The sequence below is a fragment of the Pinus tabuliformis genome, chromosome 8 (genome assembly GCF_031772625.1).
Source record: "Pinus tabuliformis cultivar Carrire ecotype Pingquan chromosome 8, CPIR1, whole genome shotgun sequence".
In the NCBI taxonomy this organism is placed as follows: Eukaryota; Viridiplantae; Streptophyta; class Pinopsida; order Pinales; family Pinaceae; genus Pinus; species Pinus tabuliformis.
Genome location: NC_142294.1, coordinates 1,011,369,273 through 1,011,395,033, shown reverse-complemented (window position 1 = coordinate 1,011,395,033; position 25,761 = coordinate 1,011,369,273).

Sequence of the window (25,761 nt, the reverse complement as noted above, 5' to 3'; positions counted from 1 at the left end):
GAAAAGAAGCTTGTTTATATTTGTCGCTTGAAAAGAAATTCAGATTTGTACATCAACTTTCTTTTTAGGATCCATATACTAAGAAAGTTGAAAAACAAATACATGCATGTGCATTTTCATATAGACAGTCTGATTGGCTTGATTTAGGAAAGTGCATTTAGAGTGTGATCTTTTCTCTTTGTGAAAAGATTTTGTCTTTCTTTTCCCTAGTAGCTAGGATTTTCATTGCATAAAGAAGATAAAAAGTTTGTTTATCATCTTAGGTTGCATTTTAGGAATTACATCTACATCTCGTGGTGAACCTGAAAGGAAAACTTCATAAACAAGATCAACTTAAAATAAATTCAATGAATCTAACAACTCTTTGGAACTTAACGCACAACATTTAGAGGTCTAGGCTAGAGACGTATTCTGGCGTCGTAAAGCCTGGTAACTATTGTTCTCACTGATGGTTGGGTGATTCCTCCACTTTGAGAGGATAAGTGCCAGTACGGACTTGTACTCCCACGTACCGTCGAGTATATTTTGGGAGACCCCAATAGGCTTAATCCTTTATCCATAGGAATCCGTGTCTGTCGCCCTATCGATCGCAATGCACTAAACAAAGCATTCGGAAAGATTGATTGCCGTACCGTAAAAAGTATTCTGCAGTTTTGCGATTGGTTTGGTACTCCCTCTACCTAGACTTCCAGAGCAGTCCATTTCGTTCCTTTTCAGACTCCTTAATGGAAAAGGTCCATCTGAGCACTTGTCACTTCAGGCTCATTAAAAATCGAAGGTGACTAGAGTCATCTTTTGTTTTTTCTCGACTCTTAAAAACTGAAAAAAGAAGTTGTGTCAAAGCGTCTAAAATTCATTTAATTTGGAAACATACTTCCCCTTTATTTTAGTTGATCGAGTAATCCGTAATCGTGGAAGAAAGTCAATTGAAACCCCGTCGTTCGTGGAGGCTTACGAGTCAACCGTCTTTGTCTCTAGAATCGAAGCCAGTACGGACAAAGCGAACTTGTTTAACCGGTTCCAAATCTCCTATTAAAGTTAGAACAAGTGTTCCAATGACATCAGAGACTCCAGTTACTCCAAACATTTCTGGAATCCCTGCCTCTACAGAAGAAGTTCAGCAGCCACAGAAGGACAGTGATACTGATCCTAGTCTAAGAGTAAACACTTGTGTTACCGAACTAGTTCCATCTACAACCGGTTTGGAGAGTCTTTCTCTTCAAACATCTGTCGCTGCTGATTTCACACCTTCTTCGACACCAGAAATATTCTACAGACCTGATGGTCTTCCCCTTCCACCTGGTCTGATTGCCATAGAAGAAATTGTAGAAGATCCTCAAACAAGTAATCCAACGCAATTTGGAGTCGGGATCACTCTATATCCTTCTACGTCAGAAGTTAGTCTACCACCAGCGGAAGCTCCTGTAGAATCGCTAGGTAATCTTTTGGATAGGCTACAAATGTCTGAACAACCGTCAACATCTAGGACTGTGTCGTTTGACACAGTGACTATAGAACTCCCTGCTATCACTTCGACAATGTTCGCCGGTATACCATCTGTCTCGACTAGCTCTCAACCGCTAGAAGGAGTCCACTCAGGGGCTATCTCGACAGTATGGTCTGTTCTTGTTTGCTCATCCGGAATAATATTCGGAAACTCTTATGTTGAGTCTCAACAAATTGATCCATTTGGAGGTCAATTTGGGCAGCCCGGCCCCCAAGGGCAAACAATTCCCTTGAGTTCTGGATTACCACCATATGGGGGCTAGTATACCCTTTCATTATCCCCTCCGAGAGGATATCCATACGGGAGTTCACAACAACATTCAGGTTATACTGGAATTACCTCAAGCGGTTGGGTACCTATACTACCTCAACAACCAAGAGTTGTATACTCGATGCAACAATGCTTACCTACGTCAAATATTCCAACTACGCCAGCTATTGTGATGGTGTCTTAAGTTCAAACACTGCCTGTTGTATGCCAACCTCAAGTATCTCAGGTTGTAACGCAACAGCCCTTTGACCCTGTGACTCAACCAAAACCACCGACCGGTGGAACGACACAGGTTCAAACGGGTACAATTACCCCTCATCTTGGTCAAACTGTTAGTATCGAGCAACAACACATGGCTTCACAACCATGGCTGGTGCAATACCAACAACCGCAATTCCAACAAGTATACCAAGGTTCTGAGCAACAAATCTTTGCTAATAGTGGATAGTCGTACATTCAAAACGGTCAAAATCAACCATTTTACAATGGTCATGTCCACCAACCTTACCAAACATACCATCATCAAATGCATTATGCTGGTATGCAAAGACCAACTGCTCAGGCAATCCCATCTTATCCTGGGTATGCTTCGCCTAACCTGAATCAACAGTTACCCTTTGTGGCAACTTTGGAGTTACCTGATTTAAACTGGTTAACCAACGATCCAATTGCTTATGCCCCTTGGTGGCCAGCGATTCCACATAAAATTCCATTAGATATTCCTAAATTTAATGGAAATCCAGGTGAAGATCCATCGAATCACATGATGACCTTTCATCTATGGTGTTCATCAAACACCCTAAATGATGATTCGATAAGACTTCGCCTCTTTCAGAGGATGTTAACGGGTCTGGTGGCAAAATGGTACATCGAATTGCCTAGAGCTTCGTTCGACAACTTCAGTACCTTAGCCACAACATTTTTAACCCATTTTCAGTTACCAATAAGGTACGAAACGGGAACAGAACTTCTTACCAATTTCAAACAGACGGTGACCACTCACATATCTGATCATATACATGAATGGCAACATCATCGTAGAATGGTAAAAATGTATGTCCCCGATCAGCTCTTAGCTGAATGGTTTATCAAGTCATTACTACCTTCCATCACGGAAGATTTGGCAAAAGGGGGAGTCGTAATAGAATAGCAAGTTATCGCTCGTGCGCAATATCTGGATTTGATTTACACTCAGTCCGGCACGCTCTATGATAAGATTCCTGACGCCCCTAGACCGGAATTCTCAATTCCTCCTCCTCCTAAATCGAACAATGACTCTCATGCCGGTGATGGCGTGATTGGCACAACAGACACAAAATCAACAAAGGCTACATCCAAAAAGGCCCGTAAGATTTCAGGTCAAAATGCAAAAGATGAACTTCTTGCTTCGGAAGTAAATGCCGTATCGAAAGATAAAGGCACCATGGAATGATTCCCACCATCGTTCCCTTCTTCTGAATTGTGGAGAAGATACTCAAGATGACCTTTATCATCCTTCAGTTTTTGAATTCCTATCAAATACTGTAAACACGGTGGATTCCGAGCGAAACTTGTCCAACATTGAAGAGACAATCGCCATAAATATCTCGACCAAAACAGATGTTGTAGAGAATATTTATGTTGGAAAATGTTGTTCTCCTTCAGAACTGGAAATATATAACGCTCTTTTTCGCGAATTCAGAGATGTCTTTGCTTGGTCATATAGTGAAATTCCAGGCATTGACTCGAATATCGTTGAACACGAAATTAAGATGTATCCAGATGTCAAACCAGTACGACAACGGCTAAGGCAGGTGCACCCCAAGAAAGCCGCTGCCATTAAGGCAGAAGTTGAAAAACTTCTCCATGCTGGTTTCATCTACCCGGTTCCTAAAACTGATTGGGTATCGAATATTGTCCCTGTTATGAAAAAACAAGGAACGATTAGAGTGTGCATCGATTATAGGGATGTAAATCAAGCTTGTCCAAAAGACAACTACCCTACACCCTTCATTGACCAAATAATTGATGAATGCGCCAGATGCAAAATCTTTTCATTCATGGATGGATTCTCTGGGTATAATTAAATAAATATCCGCCAACAGGACCAGTCAAAGACTACATTTATTTGTCTGTGGGGCACATTCGCATATCGAAAATTACCCTTTGGTTTGAAGAACGCAAGGGCGAAATTTCAGAGGGCAATGAATTATGCCTTCCACGACATCAAAAAACATCGTTCAACCATACCTCGACGACCTTCCGTCTCATTCGCGAAAACGGACTGATCACCCGCAACATTTAAGAGCGATATTTCTACGTTGCCGACACTACAAGATACGACTCAATCCACACAAATGTGTGTTTTGCGTAAGTTCTGGTCGTTTGCTTGGCTTTGTAGTCTCAAAGGACAGAATTCGTCTCGACCCATGTAAGGTCCAGGCAATCATAAATTTTCCTCCACCTTAGAATTTGCTTCAGATTCAGAAACTCCAAGGGAAAGCAAACTTTCTGAGGAGGTTCATTCCAAATTACGCCGAACTTGCTAAAGGTTATACACGTCTTTTGAAAAAGGAAGTGCCCTTTTTCTGGGATCAGGTCGTGCAAGCTTCCTTTGATGCTTTAAAAGAATCCCTAATGAAAGCATCATTAATGTACGCTCCTGATTATCAAAAAGATTTTAACCTGTATCTGGCTGTAGCAGATACAACCATCGCAATGGTTTTAGTTCAAGAAGTCGATGGAATTGAACATCCTATATATTATTTAAGTAAAAACTTAAATGATACGAAAAGAAAATATTCTTACGTTAAATAGCTAGGACTTGCAGCTGTTCAAGCGATACAGAGATTTCGACACTATGTCCTCTTTCAGAAAACTACCATTATGTCAGATTGCAACCCCATGACTTATATATTGTTGCGACAGTTGCTGGGGGGAAAATATTCAAAATGGATAGCAATCCTACAAGAGTTTGATCTGGAATTTGTAAAATCCAAGTCGAAGAAAGCTCTAGTATTCGCAAAATTATTATGCGATCTCCCATCGTCGTCCAACGATGACACATCCGAAGAAACAATCTTGGACGAAAATTTGTTTCTGATATCTGCAAGCAATGAGTGGTATGGAGATATAATCATTTATCTCCAAACCCAAAAATACAGGCCAAACACCTCACACTCCGAACAAAAATGTATTTGATACCAAGCAAAAGACTACATGATCGTCAGTGACACGCTCTACCATCGTGGTATCGATACAATTCTGAGAAGGTGCTTCACCCATGAGGAGGCCGAAAAAGTCCTGAATGATTGTCATTCAGGCGCGTGTGGGGGGCATTAGTCTGGATATGCTACAGCGCAAAAAATCTTATGAGCAAGATACTTCTGGCCAACAATGTTCAAAGATTTCATAATCGCAGTCAGAAGTTGCCATGCTTGTCAAATTTTCGATAGCAAAACCAGAAGACCACCCGCACCTCTGTAGCCAATAGTTGCCGTTGTGCCATTTGCCAAATGGGGCATCGATTTCATGACATGTAACCCCACCTCGACCGGGAGGCATGGTTATATCATAGTCGCAGTTGACTATTTTACCAAATGGGCCGAGGCGATGCCTACATTAGATAATACTGGTGAAACAACTACCCTCTTTTTTTTCAATCATGTGGTCGCCAGATTCGGTATACCACAGGCTATAGTCACAGATCATGGATCGCATTTTTGCAATCACATGATGGTCGAATTAGCTTCCAAACTAGGGTTGTCTCATGACAGCTCCACTCCATATTATCCGCAAGCCAACGGACAAGTTGAAGCAATCAAGAAGGTCTTAAAGCGCATGCTGCAAAGGATGATTGGAGTTCACAAGAGAAAATGGCACCTAATCCTGTACTCAGCTTTGTGGGCTTATCGAACATCGGTAAGGGATGCATCCAGGTTTACACCTTTCCAACTGGTATATGGCCTGGAAGGAGTCTTACCAATCCAGTGTGAAATCTCGTCTCTCAAACTCGCAATTGATCTCCTCCCCGGAACTTAAGAAGAAGAAGCTCGTTTCTTGGAATTAATCCAATTGGATGAAACCCGTCATGATGCCGCTTTGGCTAACGAAGCCCATAAGAAACGAGTCAAGGCGCAGTTCAACAAAAATGTCAAACCCCGTGTCTTCTCAGAAGGTGACTTGGTCTTGCTTTACGACCAAGAATCCGATAAATTGGGAGCAGGTAAATTTAAGTCTTTATGGATGGGCCCCTATATTGTTAAATGAGTGTTAGCAAAAGGAGCCTACGAGTTAATGGATTATGACGGAATCCCACTGGCACAACCTCGTAATGGGTTGTACCTCAAGCGTTACTATGCGTAATGGTAACCTGTATGCTTTTGTTATGTTTTTATTTTTCGCTAAAGTGTTTATTTTGGTCAAGTAATCCACTTTTTACATTTATTTCAGATGTCAAACCTATTGGAGTCATGGGTTGGATATGCCGACGGAGCGAGTCATAGTTCGCGGAACCTATCCTCCGCAGCCTGGGCTATTTTTGATCCAAGCGGCAAGTTAGTAAGTTTCAGAGGGGTATGTATTGGTCGATCAACAAATAACATCGTTGAATATAGCGCGTTGATAGAAATTCTCTCTGATGCCATCACACATGGTATACGCTGACTAATCTTCAGGCTAGATTCACAGCTTGTAATACTACAACTCAATGGTATATATTCCATTCGAAACCCAGCTATTTATCGCATGTTCCTAAGGGTTAAGATTTTGGAAAGACAATTTGATTTTATTCAATATCAACATATTTCTAGAAACTTAAACACATTAACTGACTCATTAGCAAATTATGTGTTAGATAGACATTTGCAACATTTATAAAAAGAAACACACCATCAATGTTTGCATGTGGATCATGTAACTTAACCAAAGTAAAACTCCGAAAATCAAAAATATATATAACTGTTTATGGTTTACACATAATGTTCTGTAACCAAGACAAAATCGGTCAAATGACCCAAAAACTCAAAATGTTAGGGGGCACCCTAGTCTAATGATGCTCGTGATAGCAAGTCACAGCCTGTGCGGTCATGCGTAAGAGACGAGTCCATGCGTAAGAGACGAGTCCATCGTCTTGGCACACCAGTAGTATGCCGCTATAACCATAAAGGTAGCTCGTCAGTCCTCACATCTGGAATACCAAGAGTGAGGCCCTCAACCTGCTCCTGTAATGCTGTGAGAGTCTCAGCCACATCGAGGTCACGAAGAATAGCCCTTCTGACAGCCTCTCCTGCTGGAGCAGCAGCTGGTACTCTTAGGCGAACTACTGGACAAACAGGACCAACATCTGCATGTACACATGAGTTTGATTAAATTCTTGATAGAATAAAGCACAAGGACATTATAAAAAAAAACGATAAACAGGGATATGGTCAAAGATTTTACCAATGGCGCCCCACTGTTCGCCATCCAGCAGTACTAAATCTGGATCACCCGGGAAGTCCATGCCAGCGTATGGATACTCGGAATAAACCATCTCCTGACGATCAAACCACCTGAAGAAGGTATCAGAAAATGAAATCTGAGACTGGCCAACATGCCTAGACATATGGTCAACCCATCTCTGCATACATGGTTCAGTAGGAGAAGGTAAATCGAGTGAAATATACTGCGGTTGCATCAATGGTATCTTCTCCAAGGCAAAGGCAGTCAAAATAGAACCGTACCCAAAGTTCTTCAACCTCTCGCTCTTTATCTTGGTCAACTGTTCTTTCATCACAAGAAGTGTTGTGTCGCACCAGTTGAACACCTTCGGTTGGAGGCATTCCAAGGCATGCTGCATGTAAGATCGGTTGGCTACATGAAGAGCCGCACCACCGGCCATCCTACCAAAAGTAAACAGAATAGTCCTGAGGGACCTGTCAATGACATCACGAATGATGATATTGCCATCTTTACTCGGCTGTAATCCTTCTTTGCAGTACCGGCGAACATAATCTCTCACAGAGTCGCCTCCTCGGGCTAAACCTGACAAAGAGATGGGGGCACCCCGCCTCGACAAGCCAGTCAAGAAATAGATGTCTACTACATTCAAGGGGATAGATTTGCCCCTGATATGGAAAACCTAATTGGTAGGATCCCAAGCATCGAGCAAATATTGCAGTAAGTTGATCTGTTGTCTCATGCTAGAAATGCGGAAGAACTTCAGCAAGCCACAGTTCCGCAGTGCGTTCACTGTAACCGAATCATGTAGGGCAAGCATGTCCTCTTCTTCATGCTCATGTTCTCGCCATGTAATGGTCATCTTACTCCAAAGATCTCTGAAAAAAAAACAAGAGAAGAGTTAGATGCTGATTTTGGTAAGAAACAGGCAAAAATTTCCATAAAAAATTGTGCATTAAATTCCCTTTTTGCGCCCAACGCACCTGCAGCAGTGTTCTAGGTGCGTTGAATGTCAGATAGCCTTTAGACAGGCCAACATTCAATGCAACTTTCGATACACAGAGGGTGCGCTGAAGGCAGAACAAGTTCTTCAAACCCCAGGGGCTCAGAAAAGCTAGGAATCAAGCTCAAAATGCAAAATGGAAACCATGAAATGAAAGAGCTTAGGTTTAGCTCCTACCTAGTCCAGACGGCACCGAGAATCGTCCACAAAATCTCCCGAAATCAGCTGATGAAAATCAAGGGGGAAAAGCACCTCCAAAGCTCCAACAAACCAAAGTTCAAATGAAATGGTAAAATGAGAGGTAAAAACACTTTTTCATTACTTTTACGTAGTTCAAAGTAAAATATTAGTGTTCTAACTCGTAAGCATATATTGTTCATTTCTGACTAGTTTGATGAAGCAGTTGAAAATACAGTACGATCTTTGAAAGAACAAAGCTATTTATGGTAAAATCAAAATAGGACCATCTAATCGAGCAGTTTTAGCACATAGTTCAAGCTCGTTAAAAAGTAAACATAAGACATGAGCAAATGTTTCCCCCCGCATTTAAGCTCATTAAAAAATGAACTATTCCCCGGTAAATAACCATCGTGAATGTAGTACTTCAGCCGTTAAAGCCTTGGTCATGTTTGCACCATCACCTCCACTTTTGCATTGGCCAATCATTCACCTCCATTTGATTGTTTACCCATTTTTAGGAACAGCTGTGAAGAGTGATTTCACTAGCCATCCTTGTGACACTGCCGTTATTGGAAAATTCCAAACCTTACCTGGAATGAGCTGCTACCCATTTTATCACTCGTTCCTCAAAAGACGAGTCTCCTTTAAGCTCTTTTCAACTAACTCGTAAAATATGAAAAGATTGTTGAGCCATTGGCCTCTCCAGCTCGTTAAAGGGACAGGAAGTGCTATCCCTCATCTAGATTTTAATATTTTTGGACCTGAGGGATTATTACACAAAAAGATCGAGCGCTTGTTTTGTTCGGCTCGTTAAAAGTATCGAAAATCCATCCCTTCTGTATTGTTTTATACTTTTTCGGACTTAAGGGATTAGATGACGAAAAAGGAATTTTGGAGTTACCTTTACGTTCCTTTTCAGACTCTCTAAAATTGAAAAGGACCGAGTTATCTTTGTCGTTAAGCTCGTTAAAAAGATTAATAGCGACAAACTTGCCTATGGACAAGAACGAGTTTCACTATCGCTAGGCTCGTTAAAACATAGCGATGGGTTTTCCCGAAGGGAAAATTATAGAACAAGCATATGTTATCCTCCTCAAGCTTGACAAAAATAAAGAGGTACTGGTCAGCAATGACTGGGGAAAAATTGGGAAGAAAACTCAAAGAAACTTTGTTGGTAGCAAGTCGCTCTTGAACATGACACTTCCGCTCTGTGTCCGAGTCGGGTTGGGTTGCTTCATTCACCGGTCACATCACCATGGTCACGCCATACCATCCACATTTTGGGTTAATGCTACCAATCCATCACATCAGTGTCGCCGATATGTTCAAGAGAAGTCATTCAGATAATTCACTTGTGTCTCACCCACTACCATACATTATACTCTATTCGTTCATGACCGCCACCCTGAACCTTATATCACCAGATCGTTTTCACCTCCATTAAAATCATTTGCTCCGTTCTGTGTCATTGATGTGGGATTCATTAAGGCCCTCCTGTGATGGATCACTTCTTATCGACATCAGCTCATTATCCAAGAAGTTGATCTAGGAACACCCCATTCAGTACTTTGAAGCTTGCATGCCTCAATGGAAAGTTTCTCACTTCCAGCGACAGGTTTACATCAATGGCCTTCGACCGAAAGATTTTGCGTGGTGTTCGACACCAAGTCCTTTATTCACACCACATGAATTGTACTGCAGTACCTTGAGGGTCATTATCATTATCGGTGATTCCTCTCATGCTTGTTAACAGTTTACATCATTGACTCGTAATCAAGCGATGTCTTTCCATGTTCGACTTCAGAACATTTCTCACATGGATTGACTTGTACTTCGAGTGAAGATCGGACGAGATTGAAGACCCTAGATCTAGTTTCATCCATCCGGGCTGTGATATATATTCAGGGAAATAAAGACATTAAATGTACATCATTGCCGCACAGAGAATCATCCACTCAAAAGGATGATGGCTCTATCAGAATCATCAGTCTACACTCAGGCAGTTGTCTGTCCTATGTACATGAAAATGAATTTATAAAGCTGAGCATAGGAATGCCCGCCTCAGCTAGATCATGAAAATATTATGAAGATAATGTATTGTATTGTATCTTATTACAGGTCTCCTCCCAACATTGAAAGAACTTCAGATCCTCATAATAAAGCATTTCACCCGACACCAAAAGGTTAACGGCCTCATACTTTAGGGGGCAACTATTATAGAAATTTTTGTGCCCTACAACCCCAAGCATGAAATGTCCATAAACCAAGGGCTCCTAAGTCCCTAAAAGTGTTGTTCTAACCCCTAAAGTAACAAGGTCAACAGATTACAGCTTCTCCCAGAATTTCTCCATGAGAAACTACTCAAAATTGGTCAAAACAAGATCATTGCAGCTGCTCCACTAGCTAGGTGCGTTGCATCTCACCCAAATACACTGTGAGGGTGCATTGCATTTCAAAAGTCCCTTCTGTGGGGTGCGATGGGCGAGAAATGACAAATGGCAGTGTCATTCCGCGAGGTGGAGAGGCAATGGAAGCTTCCAGAATCTTCTCCTGTGACACTTGCCTCACTGAATTCGACCAAGGATGAGTAAGAGGCCCTCAGTCTCCAAGTGGAAGCAAGAACTGTAAGAGAGAAGACACTAATCAAATCACAAGCTGAATCATCCCCCTTATAGATATCTATATATGGATCCCTCATCCCAGAGATCCAGAGGCTGGAATTTTGCATATTGTAAGGAATTGCTGTTGGTTTCTAGAGACAAACATCAGATTGTTGGGTGATCTAAGCTTTGTTTGAGGTGAAGAGGGGCTTCTTTGCTGGGAGGTTGATGCTCGGTCAGAATAACTGGTTGTAACTCCTCCTGGATCTTTTCTTGTTTATCAATAAAAGCTATTTGAGTTTTCCTCCATGCTTTTGTATCATTGATGCTTGTTACATTTGTATGGTCAATTTACATCTGATCCTAGATTGTTTATGAGTATAGTTCCATGTCTTTTTATAGTGCTATGCTTCTGTGATCTTGCAGGTACTTTGTGAAGCTGGGCTTGCTGGGAGCAGGTAGATGGGGACTATCAAAGAAGAGAGGTATGGAATCGAAGGATTAGCGCAAGACAGAGGTTGGTCTTTTTGTTCCTCTCTATCTATAATTCATAAAGGAAAACATAAGTAGTTTTTCTCTGTTTGTTTCTAAGGCAGCTGTCACACCTTAGTGGGATAGAGTAGTTCTAAATAGACACTTTTCCTTGTAAAAGTGTGACCACCTGACTATCTGTAGGAAGCATAGCCTCAGTGCTCCAAGTAGTTGAAAGCCAGTGTGGGACTATAAATGAGTTTGCATGAAAGCTGCGTGGGAAGGATGTTCCATGTAAGGCCAGTATGTCATAGGGGTTGTGGTCGCACGTAAGGGGCTACGCTACTATGCAAGTAGGCTGGGAGATGACTGTTGATGTCATTGTTCATGACAAGAGGTCCAATTTAGGGTAGAAAGGAGCGGGTGGTGGGCCATAAAGACAGGAATTAAGAGCTAGATTCGGGACGATCTGCTGCGAAGCAGGTATTAATGACTCAGAAATGGAGGGAATGGTCGAATTCAAATTCAAACGTTACTATAAAATCCTTTGGGGTAGCCTCAAGGAAACACTTGGTTGTTCAATATTTGAGCTAGTACAGAGCATTGAGCACCAAGCTACCTTTCCACCTGTGAGTACGCGACCGAACGGATCCAGTGTAGAAACAATGACGACTGCGAGACCCAGAGTGTGATTCGCGGAAGTTACCCCAGATCCCTGTGTGACCCAGGAGGAGCCTAGAGAGGCGGAAGCGGTACCAGAGGTCCCAAAGTCCCCATTCACACCACAACCACAGAAAGACAAGTAGACAATGGGGCCACTCTGGTATCACCATAGAACCCACGATTTAGTAAATTGTCAATGGCAAAGAAGGGAAAAGTTGTCACCGTTGAAACAAAGGAGGAGGAGGAAGATTTGCAAGCCCTGATCACCCAAATTGAAGCACAAGACGATGAGGCAGAGAATGTTTCCCAAGTACCTTCAGTGATAAATTTACCCCCTACATGCCCCCCTGGAAAGGGACAACCAAGATACCGAAGGATCTAGAGGCCACAAAGAGTGCGCTCTAGACTCCTCTTCTTCCGGATGAAATAAGGTTTGAAGGTCCACCACTGGGACGAGTGCCAATATAAATTTTGAAGACTGGGACCTTGCGGACAGTGAGAATTTCCCACAGTTGGCTACGGAGAAATTACTACATTAGAAATGGTTACGCAGTGTGGAGAAGGCTGGGTTACTCCATCTAGGGTGGATAACCCACTACCATTATGTGCCCGTCACAATTTTTGTCATTCGACAACTACTATGTCTAGTGCATGATGGGTATCCCTGGTTGGAGGAGCCGATTCACATCACAACTGATTTAATTCACTAGATTTCTTAGCTACCCATCAAAGGAAACAATCCCATAGCCATAGAAGGAAAGAGCAGTGACTTAGCCCTCGCAAAAGCTATGAAGACAAAATATAAGCTAGAGAAGAGGAAGCAAGGGTATTTAATAGTGAACATCAAGGACCAAGGGGTGCATGTAGCCACCCAGCTACCGCTGGTAAGCTAATGAGGAAATTCCATGTAGATGAGGTGTCAACATCTATAATTGCATTGGCAGAGTAGTGTGCAGAGGGGGTCCAGTTCAACTGGGCACAGTTTCTCTGCGATGAGTTTTTGATGAGTTGTAGGGAGGTCCAGGAGTACTGGTAAGACCTTCCACTATGCATAGTTGCTCTTATCCATCCTGTTGGTTGCAGGGGAGTTGCCAGAGGACAGCCAGTTTCCCACCATTGAGAGGAACCTACCCGAAGCCGCAAGGTAGACTTTACTCAGGGAAATGAAAAATGCGATGAGGGTTCGTGAGATCAAGGTGTTTTGGTTGTTTATGGAGGCAAGCATCCAAACATGGATTAACCATAGGCCACACTTGTCCTCAAAAATATATAACAATTTTCCAAGTGCGATAGACAAGGCAGATATACATAATCTATATATCTAGGCGTGAAAGGATCCAACCCGAATGTGCGTGAAGCTTTCGTTCATTGCAACAGACAATGCAATCTTCGATGTAATGGTGACATGGTCTCTAGAGTGGCATTCTATAGACATGGAAGAATTGGAAAATATCACAACACAACAATGGAAGAAGGAAACCAAACTACGCACCGTGTAGCTGGCAGAGAAAAAGCATCAGGAACAGGAAGTGGCCACGCAGTGGAAGGCGGGTGAGGTAGCAGCGACATCGCAGACAACACAAACCACAACCGCACCCACCGAAGAGATTGAGGAAGACAAGTAAATGTCCATGGAGTGGGACATACACGGAGAGGCTGAGATAGAGGAATTCATGGACCCTACAACAAAATCGACCCAACTCAAGAGGTCTCGCGTCCAGAAGAAGCCAACAACATGGAGAAAGACAAAGGTAATGAATACTTCTGAGGAAAACCTTCTTGAAAGTGGCAAACCAATTCATGATGTCACTAAGGATGCTCTTAAAGAATTAATGAAGGAGCATAAAATTGTGTTGCGGGCACTCAGAGTGTAGTTGTAGGCATTACAGGTGCGACCCCCAGGAATGATGACACCGCACCCTCCAGAAGGTGCATCCGAAGCTGAGAAGATGTTGTGCACCCACACAACAAACACTTTGGTGTTACCAAAAGGCACAGTCTTAGCAGAAGCCGAATGTGACATGAAGGGCTGGGGGTTGAATTTGGCCGCCCTTCCTAGAGAAACACTATACCAGTTGCAGGATGGGTTAACTGTTAAGCTTCACGCCAGGGAGGGCCGCACCCTCAAGTCTTGAGTGAGTAGAAGTTAAATTTATAATAGCTCAGCTTGCAGTGCGACAACCTGGTCTCACAAAACCAAGGATTAGAATAGGCCGTGGAGGAGGCCTGTAACAGCATACCAGAGTTTGCTATGCCGACGACACTCCCCACCACGGAAAAAATTCACCAATTAGTAGTTGGAGTTCACAAGACCTAGGAGGAGCCCGCAAAGGTTCAGTTGGAGTTGAACTTGTAGATCATGGAGCTATGACTAAAGGCACAACCCTTTACACCCCCGGAAGTTAGAGAGAAGCACCATCGCACCATTCAATCAGGGTTGGAAGTGATAGAGAACACTGTACAAGACTACACGAGATTACTGGATCAGTCCCTTTTCATGCTCACTTCACTTCAGGAAGATCCAATGCTACAACAATTAGAGACAGAAACGTGGGAGTTGCAACACGCATATGAAAATGTCCGGGGGACCTCGTAGAGGGTTGCCCTTACTCAGCGATTGGAAAAGATGAGGGAGGCCTAGGTGTTTCCAGGAAAAACTAGTGTCTTTTCGATCTGCTAGTCCCACTAAGACGGGAAGCTATCTTAGAAACAAACAATCAAAGCAATTTGTGTTTTTCTTTATGTATGATAGATAAGAGAGAAGTAAAGGGGACCAACTTGGATCTTTTGCTTGGTTCCTTGCTTGATTTCTCTCTCCCTTGATAGAGTTTGCAACTCCTCTCCTACTTGTCCCACTTTAGAGAATACCTGTAGAGTCAGAGTGACAAAACACCATCAAAGCATCTCGATCTATAATATCATAAACAATGCAGAATCAGAAATACATTGACCATACAATTGCATTCACAAATAACAAGATTCAAAATACACGATTATATGGAGGAAAACTCAAAGAACTTTATTAATAGTAGAAGAGAGGATTACAACCCAGCTGTCTGATCCAGCATCATCCTCCCAGCATCAAAACCCTCTTCACCTCATGAAAAGCAAGATCACCCAACCATATAATGTCTCTTCTCAAAGATAAACCAACAACACTTCCTTACAAATCAGAAAATTCCAGCCCCTATATTTCTCAGATGAGGGATCTATTTATAGATGTCTTGCAAGGGTGTGGTTAGCTCTGGGTTTTTTATTAGTGTCATTCTATTGATAGTTCTTGGTTCCACTTGGAGATTTCATTGATCTCTTAGTCATCCCTGGGCGAATTCAGAGAGGCAAGTGTCATGGGAGAAGTTTCTAGAAGATTCCATGAGCTTCCACTTAGAAAACTGTCTCTACAATTTTTCCATTCTCGCTCATTGCACCCTACAAAAGGCCTCTTTAGTATGCATCACACCTGACTATTGTAGTAGCCAGTATGCATCACACCTTGACCATGGAGCAGTTAGTATGGTCCAGTTTTGGCCAGTTCTGAGTGGTTTTTCAGGCGGAACTTCTGGGAAATGATGTAATCAGTTGCCCATGATCCTTTAGGGTATGAAACAACACTTTTAGGGGCTAAAGAGCCCTTGGTTTATCAACATATGTCACTGGGGTTGAAGTTCCCAAATATGTCTATAACAGTTGCCCCTAAAGCATGAGGTTGTAAATCTTTTGATGTTGGGTGAAATGCTTTATCATGAGGATCCGAGGTATTTGAACTGGAAGGTGACCTGTATAAGATACAATACAGGACATCATCATCATATTATTTTCATGATCTGGATGAGGTAGGCATTCCCATGCTCAGCTTTATAAATTCATTTTCATGTACATAGGACAAATAATCATCTTCTGTTGCAAACTAGTGATTCTTTATATGTAGAGTCATCATCCCTTAGTTTGGATGATCATTTGTGCAGCTTCTGTGTGAAATTGATGTCTTTATTTTCCTAAATATATCACAACCCGGATGGATGAAACTAGATCCAGGGTCTTCAAGACTCATTCAATCTTCACCTGATGTACAAGTCGATCCATGTGGAAAGATGTTCTGAAGTCGAACATGGAAAGACGTCGTCTGATTACTAGCTAATAATGCAAGCTGTTAACAGGCATGAGAGGAGTCACCAATAATGATAATGACCCTCAAGGTACTACAGTAAAATTCATGTGGTGTGAATATATGAGCCGATGTCGAACACCATGCAAAATATTTTAGTCGAAGGCCATTAATGTAACCCCATCGCTGGAAGTGAGAAACTTTCCATTGAGGCATGCAAGCTTCAAAGTACTGAAAGGGTTGCTTCTAAATCAACTTCTTGGATAATGATCTGATGTCGACAAGAAGTGACCCATCGTAGGAGGGCCTTGATGTATCCCACATCTACGACATGAAATGAAGCAAATGATTTTTCTGGAGGTGAAAACAATCTAATGATACAAGGTTCAGGAATGACGGTCATGAAAAATGAAGGGTGAAGGTATTGCAGTGGATGAGGCGTTAGTTGGATGGTGAATCCTCTGAATGGCTTCTCTTGAACATGTCGGTGACACTGAGATGGATTAGTAGCATTAACCCCAAAAGATGGATGGTACGGAGGACCAATGGTGATATGACTGGTGAATGGAATAACCCAACCCAACTCAATCATGGTGATGGAGTGAAAGTGTCATGTTCAAGAGCAACCTGCTACCAATAAAATAATTCAAGTTTTCTTCCCTTTTTCCCCAGTCATTGCTGACCAATGCTTCTTTATTTTTGTCAAGCTTGAGGAGGATAACATATGCTTGTTCTATAATTTGCCCTTCGGGAAAACCTGTCGCTATGTTTTAGTGAGCCTAGCGACAGTGAAACTCATTCTTGTCTGGATAGACAAGTTTGTTGCTATTGCTTAAACAAGTTTAACGAAAAAGATAAATCGATCCTTTTCATGTTTAGAGAGTTTGAAAAGGGACGAAAATGAAACTCCAGCAGTCCTTTTTCATAGCATAATCCCTTAAGTCTGAAAAAGTATAAAATAATACGAAAGGGATGACTTTTCCATCGCTTTAGCGAGCTTAAAAAGACAATCAATCGATCTTTTTGTTTGATAATCCCTCAGGTCCAAAAGATTAAAATGTACAAGAGAGATGGCACTTCCTCTTACTTTAACGAGTTGGAAAGGCCAATAGCTCGATAATCTTTTTATATTTAACGAGTCTAAAAAGAGTTTAAAAGAGACTCGTTTTTTAGGAATGAGTGGTGTTTTGGGTAGCAACTGGTTCTGGGTAAGCTTGGAACGTCTCAAAACATGGTGATGTGAAGAGGGTGGATAACAGGACCACTCATCGCAGCTATTCCTCAAAAGGGTAAACAATCAAGTGGAAGCGTATGATCAGCCAAAAAAATGGAGGTGACAGTAGGAACACAACCAAGGTTCAAAAGGATGATAGTAGGGAAATCACAAAGGTTATTTACCGAGGGTGGATTCATTTTTTAATGAGTTTGAACCGGGAGAAACTATGCTCATAGGCGGGTTTATTTTCTTGAACCTTGCGGAAACATTTCTCATGATAGTGGTCTAAGACGTTTAATTTACCATTTAACACGTTAGATTCTTTCTTCGATCGTTCAACCTGCTCAATTGCTCCATCAAATTGATTAGAAATACATATACATGCCTGAAAAATGAATTAAAAATTAACATTTTACTTGAAGTACATGAATAGTAACATAAAGAGTAGTTTTACCTCTCATTTATACCATTTCTCTTCAAATTTTGGATTTTAGAGCTCTAGAGTGGTTTTCCCCCTCAAATTTCATCAGCTAATTTCGTGAGATCTGGTGGACTATTCTCCGTGCCGTCAGAACCAGGTAGGAGCCAACCCTGAGCTCTTCATTTTCATTCCATTATTTTATGATTTTGAGCAAGTTTTTCCCTGCTTCTGGGCCCTTAGGGTTTGAGGAACTCGTTCTCCATCCATCGCACCTGGCCTGCATTGAATGGTGTGATGCATACTGAACTGGACACTGGCAAGTTAGTATGCATCTCACCTTGCTCACAGGCAGGGTGTGATGGGCACAAATGGGAAACTTTACAAAGTGATTTTTCATGAAATTGTTTCCTGTTTTTGCTCAAATCAGGATCCTAATTTATCTTTTGTCTGTGTTTCAGAGATTTATCAAATCAAGATGGTCATCACATGGCGTGAAAATGAACATGAAGAAGAGGACATGATTGCCTTACACGATTAGGGCACAATTACTACATTACGAAACTATGGTTTGCTCAAATTCGTTTGCATATTCAGCATGAGGCTAAAATTAGTTTGCTGCAGTATTTCCTCAATGCTTGGGATCCAATCAATTAGGTGTTCTAGATTAGAGGCAAATCCATTCCATTTATAGTCAAGGACATCTAATTTCTAACGAGGTTATCGAGGCGTGGGGGCCCCCTTTCACTATCAGGATCCGCTTGTGGGGGCGAATCTGTGAGAGATTATATCTGTCAGTATTGTAGAGATGGATCTCAGCCTAGCAGGGATGGCAAGATCAATATCCGAGATGTCACTAATCGGCCCTTGAGGACCATTTTATTCACCTTTGCTAGATTGGCTGGTAGTGTGGCTCTTCATTTGGAAAACATATCCTATATGCAATACACCCTGGAATGTCTGGAACCAAAGGTATTCAACTGGTGTGAGGCGGTACTTCTTATCATAAAAGAACAACTCTCCAAGGTAAAGAATGGAAGATACAAGAACTTTGGCTATGGCTCCATTTCGACTGCTTTTGCCTTGGAGAGGATTCCACTGATGCAGCCTCAGTACATTTCACTAGGATTGCCAGTGCCGAGGGAACCACGAATGCAGAGGTGGGTTGATCTCATGGCCAAACCTACTGGCCAATCACATATTTCTTTCTTTGATTCCTTCTTTGAGTGGTTCAACTATCAGGAGATGGCCTTTGCGGAGTATCCATATGTTGGGATGGATTTTTGTGGCAACCCAGATTTGGTGTTACCGGCTGGCGAGCAGTGGAGTGTTATGGGTAAAATGATTTGACCATATCTTCGTTTATTAGTTTTATAATGTTTATGTGTTTTTAAATGTTATCAAGACTAATTGAACCCATATGTGTGTGCAAATATTCGGCCAGTGCGACCAACAGCGTGCCCATGGGTGGTAGCTGACGCTCCAGCAGGAGAGGCTATAGGGAGGGTGTTACACAGTAATTTGTCACTGTCCTCATCTCAGTCCCTTTGCTGTGTCATGTGTCAAATAAACATGTTCATATCTTCCCACTGCAGTAAGAAGATTAAGTAAATGCTCTCTAATGCTAAAGAATGACCCTTTTTGACTAAGTTCCTGCATCGTCGCTAGTGAACCCTTAAAATGCGTGACGGCTCTTTGTCATGCACTGTATCATTGTGACGTTGTATCTAGTCCCCACTTCATGACCCGTGACGATCCAAATTTAGCGAATTAGTTCAAACAGTCGACCTTCTGGATGTTTCTAGAGCTAGTTTTTGGGTCAGTTTAGGGCACATTTCCACCTTTGGGATGGTGGTTTTGCCTCTTGTGCAACCTCCCTTGAGGATAAGCTCCCTCTCCCTCATTTCATGGAGGCTCATCCTCTTATAAAATCACTGACCATTGCTATGATCTGCTAGTTCCTTAGTTACTAGTTTTTTTTAGTTCTTTTGGTTGTATATTGCTGCTAGTGCATTTGAGTTTGGTAGATCACTTTGGTGTGAGTGTGACAAGTGTGGGATTGCTAAATAGTTTGTAAGAGGTTTTGGAGTGCCCTTAACCTTGTGTAAAAGCTCGCGAGTGAGAGAGAGATATTGTTGTTTGGGAGACCCATCCTTGAGAGTGAATGCTTGAAGAAACATACTGGTTGGACCCTCCGAGAAGGCTTGCAACATTAAGATTTGGTTGTAAGCTTTGCTCTTGACTTATTATTAATACAATCAATGATGATTTCATATGTCTTGTATGTAATTTACTTGATAACTCATGACTTCTTGACTTTATGAGTAAATAGTTCATTGTTGTTCTTGGTTACGTGCTCTGTTGTTTTCTTGTGGTGTTTCAGGTTGATTACTCATTAAGGAGAAGGAAACGGAAGGTGGAGCAGCACAACAGAACTTCACCAAACACAATTTTGAGGTAGGCCTCCAACGATGACTATTTAAGGGAATCAATTGTTATTTTGTGTTTGTTGTGACTAGACCCACTCTAGGGCTAGAGGGGTTGCCTGTGTCCGCAGAGGGAACACTTTCCTACTTCAAAAGTTGGCAACTCCACTGGGGAGTCCTTCGTATGTTTTCTCTTGTTATCTCTTGTTTGGTTTTGATTTAGTGTCTCTTGAGTTTTTTGGGTTAAAACATCATTTTTTTGGGTTACCTGGGTCAATCTGGGAATTCCCCTTACTACTTGGAAATATTATCTAGTGTCATTTAGGTTATTTTACTTTGTCTTTTGCTTAAGTAAGATCGTCGTTGAAGATAGCCTAATAGTCGTGATGACATCACTTATGTTATAGCTTTGTACTTGTGAATATCTAGCTTTCGTCTCAGGTTGCTAGTTTAATTCCCGCGACAACTCCTAAAATCGGACCATCTCGGAAAACAGGAGTACTTTAGCGACTAGTCTCTAGTTGTCAGTGTAACACCAGCAACTAGTCTTTAGTTATCAGTGACACACCAGTGACTAGTCTCTAGTTGTCAGTGTAACACCCGTGACAATTCCTGTAGGGTTGTTTTTTCAATTTTACCTCCTGAATTCACCGATCTTGCTAATCCCCTTTTATCTTTTTCTTGCCCATTAGTTTGTTTTTAATTGCTTCTGGTTAAGGTACTCTCTCTTTGGTTTCATTGAGTGGATCTTGCATTTTTGGCTTTGTGACCTAGTTTTTTCAACTTTTTGAATTACTTGGCTTGGTTGCTTGTCTGTCCAAGGTTCATCTGCAACTTTCTTGTTGATTTGTTTGAGGCTTCTTCAATTATTTTTTCTTGCTGGTTGATTTTTGGTGACAATTATTGAACCGATTTTTGATATTGATTCGATTTCTTTTCACTACCAAACATAGATCACAATTGTTTGGATCAATCGGTTCACACTTGCTTGTTTGTCTCTTTAAATTCAGAACAATCAAAATCAAAAGACTGCATTCATTTAGTATACGAAAGTGAAAGTATATTTGCATTTCAAGTTTTCATCTTTGAGAAATTGGAAAGAAAATTTAAAATCTATCACCAGTAGTATCGATGCACTGTAGGATTGATGTGTTTATGCATTGTGTCTCTTAGCTAATCTTAGTTTTGTCTTGGTTTGGGAATGATCTCTCTACCCTCCTATAGGTAGGTCTTCATTGAAATAAAAGATACTTTACCCATTTTAGCTGCATCCTAGGTTTTTTTTATATACATACGGTAGGGCTTGGGAATTGAAACATAATTCAAGATCAACTCTAAAATGAACTGAATGAACCTAACAATGCATTGGAACATAACGCACATTATTTAGAGGTCTAGGCTAGAGACGTGCTTTGACGTTGTTAAACCTAGTCACTATTACTTTCACTTAAGGTTGGGTGATTCCTCCTTCTGTGACTCAATAGTTGCTAGCACGGACTTGTGCTCCTAGTACCATCGAGTATATGTCAGGAAACCCCACTAGGTTATCATCCTACATCCATAGGAAGCTATTTTTGCTGCCTTGCAAACCGTAATGTACCGAACACAGCATTCGGGAATATTGACTGTCGTACGAAAAGTCCTTGGTTTTCATATGATCACCAAGGTGTATATGCAGTTTTACGGGTTGTTTGGTAAAAATTTTACCTAGTTCTCCAGAGTAGTCACTTTCATTCCTTTTTGGACTCCTTAAAAGAAAAGGCCCATCTAAGAACTTTTCCTTTCAAGCTCATTAAACCTCAAAAGTGATAGAGTCACCTTTTCATCCTTTTCTCAACTCTTGAAACATGAGAAGGTCAAGTTTTGTTCCTGTGTCATAAAATTTATTGCCCACAAAATATTCCTGGTAACCGTTCAAGTTCTTGGTTGTGTTAAGAGTGTTTTTTAGTCTCATTCCTGATGGAAACATTCCCCGAGTCTATCGGCCAAGGTCTTCTCCTAGATGGGAATCCTGGTCCGTTTCCACCTTTTGGAAATGCCAGTGCTCTGTATATGGCAATACTATCCTTGCCTGGGTTAACCATCAGTTTTCCTATTTGGTTATTTTCAACCTGGGTGGTCTCGAGTGTCATGACTCCTATTCCACCATCTCCTTTGTCTGAACCATGACATGATGATTCCAAGGTTGAGCCTATGCCTTCTTCCCCTGTTTCTTCCTCCTCCTCTCTTCCTTCTCCTAGTGAAAGTTCTACATCCAGTAACTAGGAGGATAAGAAGAAGAAGAGGAAGATGATGAAGAAGAAGAAGTTGGATAAGCATCTGGCCACCCATCTAGCTCATATCCCAAGTACATCACCAGTTGTGACACCTTCTGCTCCTCTTTTGAAGGTTAAGTTTCCTTGTAAATTATGCAAGGATGACCATATTTTTTGTGATTGTCCTACTATTTCGAGGATATTAGAAGTTTGGTCTCACAATCCAGCTCGTTCCTCATCATCCTCTGAAGCTCATGATGATTCTACCCTATCGACTGGCAGTGTTAAGAAGAAAGGGAAGATTTGATTCCCCTGTAGGCTATGTGAAGGCAACCATCCCCTTCACCTTTGTCCATTCATGGATAAATCTTCCGCCATTTTGGAAAGTCTTATAGCTTCTTCACCTTCGCTTCCTAGCTGTGCTTTATTCCAGACCAACCATTGGTTGGAGGGAGTGTCGACTTTGATTCACCACCTGTCGATCACTCTGTTTCAGAGGAGCATCATGAGTATACTGCTCATGTTCTTCTCATCTCATTAGATTCTCCTGAGTCTAAGAATGACCCTCCTATCCTAGCTGATTCAGAGGGTCCTTCTTTGGTTCCTGTAGAGCATGGGGGTGATCATATGATACCCCCACCAAGTAGTTCAAACATTTCCTTTGACTGGAGTCATTTGACTGCATTCTACCTTCCATCCTACATTCCTTTCCAGATTATAGTACATTCCTATGATAAGGTAGTACCTGGCACTGTCTTGGATGAAGGTGCATCAATTAGCCTCATGCCTTTCAATACTTGGCAGGCTTTGGGCTCCCCACAGCTTATGCCAGTCACGCAGAATCTGTTGGCCTTTCATGAAGGAACCAGTCAACCTTTAGGGATCACTTCAGAGTTACTTGTTACTTTGGGAGGCAAAACCATCTATATAGACATAATGGTTGTCCAAGGTGCTTTAGGGTTCAGTCTTCTCCTTGGCCATGACTATGTCTATGCCATGGGGGTCCTTGTCTCTTCACTTTTCTGTATGGTTTATTTTCCACATGATGGAAGAATGGTGACCATAGATCAATTATCATTCTTTAGTCCCTCGATGTCTCCTATGCAGCTATCATCCCCTATTGGTTCTTGCTTACCAGTAGTACCTTCCTTGCCATAGGTCAATTAGGTGGCTACCCATTCTGTCTCTGCCTCTGTTGATGATCATGCAGATGGTCCCGTACATCATGTACTGGGGACATTGGAACTTGATATATCATTGGTGTCTAATGACATGTGTTCCTTCCAGAGCATGATTCTTCCATCCAGTGAAGATCTCTTGGGAGTCAGGTTTGTGTATTACCCATGAACAAGATCTGAGGAGAGTTCTTTTCTTGTGTCAACCTCATTCAAAAATGAAACAAGGAGGCCTGAGGATAGTTTTTTCCTATGTCAACCTCATTAAAAAATGAAACTGGGTGTCCCGAGGATAGTTTGATCTTGCATCAACCTCGTTAAAAAATGAAACAAGGATCATGCAACATAGTTCCCAATCTTGTGTCACACTTGTTAAAAAATGAGTCAAGGAGTTTTGAGGAAAGCTATTGATCTTGTGTCAACCTCGTTAAAAAATGAAATAATGGCTATGAGGATAGTTCTTTTACTATCTCAACCTCATTAAAATAATGAAACAACTCCCTTTTCCAAAATTGGGTCTTTGACTAAGATCTCATAAAATCGAGTCGGGCCTTTCCAAGATCTCGAAAGTGAACCTTCATTCCATCCACCTCGTTGAATGCAATGAAGCTTGGGGGGCATGTACCTTAATTTGCGTCATTATGTTGGGGGCATGTGAACTTATAACAAGCATAATTTTTTGTTTCAAGCTTGTGTAAACATGAAACTGAATCCAAGCAAAGTTCTCCATCGTTCAAGCTTGTGTAAAAATGAACCCATACTCGATTTACATCTCGTGATTGCCATTTTTATCCGCCAAATTCTACTAGATGAGCCTTGGTTGTTTCATTCCATTGCCACCATCTCTTTGGGCAATCATATGCTTTCACTTGGTTGTTTTTCCTTTCCTGAGGAACCGTAGCGATGAGTGGTTTTATTAGCTAGCCTATTGACCATGACATATTTTGAGCAATTCCACCATTTCTGGAACCAGTTCTTACCCTTTATACCACTCATTCCTCCAGGACGAGTATGCTTTCAGCGCTTTTCTGACTGTTTAAAGATGAAAATATTGCCGAGTTTTCCCTTTTAACTCGTTAAATGGAACAAAAGGCAGTCCACTTTCGGATCTTTTCTGACCGTATAAACATGAAAAGATCGCCAAACTTTTGTCGTTTCAAGTTTGATATTGGTTATGAAACGACGTGTCTTTGATCATTTTTCTATTTTTTTAGATTGAGGCCATTAATTATGAAAAGTACTCCTTGATCGTAATGGTCAAGTGGTTCTCTCGAGTATTATTTTATACTTTTTTGGGCTTGAGGGACACAAACTTACAAAAAGGACCCCCCCTGGAGTTTTCTTTTCCGTGTCTTTTTCAAACTCTCTAAACATGAAAAATACTCCGAGATTTTCCTATGTTGGACTCATTAAACCCTGATGACATTGGATTCATCGCCATGATGAGACTCGAGCTTCTCCTCCCTAGGGCTCGTTAAACTATCACTAGGTTGGATTCATCTGAAGGTAAAACTTATATTACAAGCATATGCTATCCCCTTCAAGCTTGTTTTCAAAAATAATTGGGGCACTCACTAGCAATGGTGGGGGAAATTTGGGAATCATCATTGGTTACCTACAACAACTAGTCATTCTTGAACATCGACACTTTTGCTTCTTGTCGGGTTGGGATATCCATACATCATCATTTGGCCTTCCGAGGTTTTGGGTTGCCATTCCACCTCATTCCATCTAATCCATGTTGTCTCCATCGAGCCTCCGATCCCTTGGTACCTGAATGTTGCCACCTTCTGGAGTCATGTCACCGATATTTCAAGAGTATAATCCTTCTACAGTTCACACCCTTACTTCCTCCTCTGATACTCTATTTCACCATCTACCACTTGTTCCTTATCTCTTGTCGTTGATGGGGGAAACATTATGGCCCTCCTACGACAGATCATCTCCTGTCGACGCCAGCTCATTATCCAAGATATTGATCTAGAGATTCCCTTTTGATACCTTAGAGCTTACATGACTCAATGGCAAGTTCTTCACACCTGATGACAAACTTT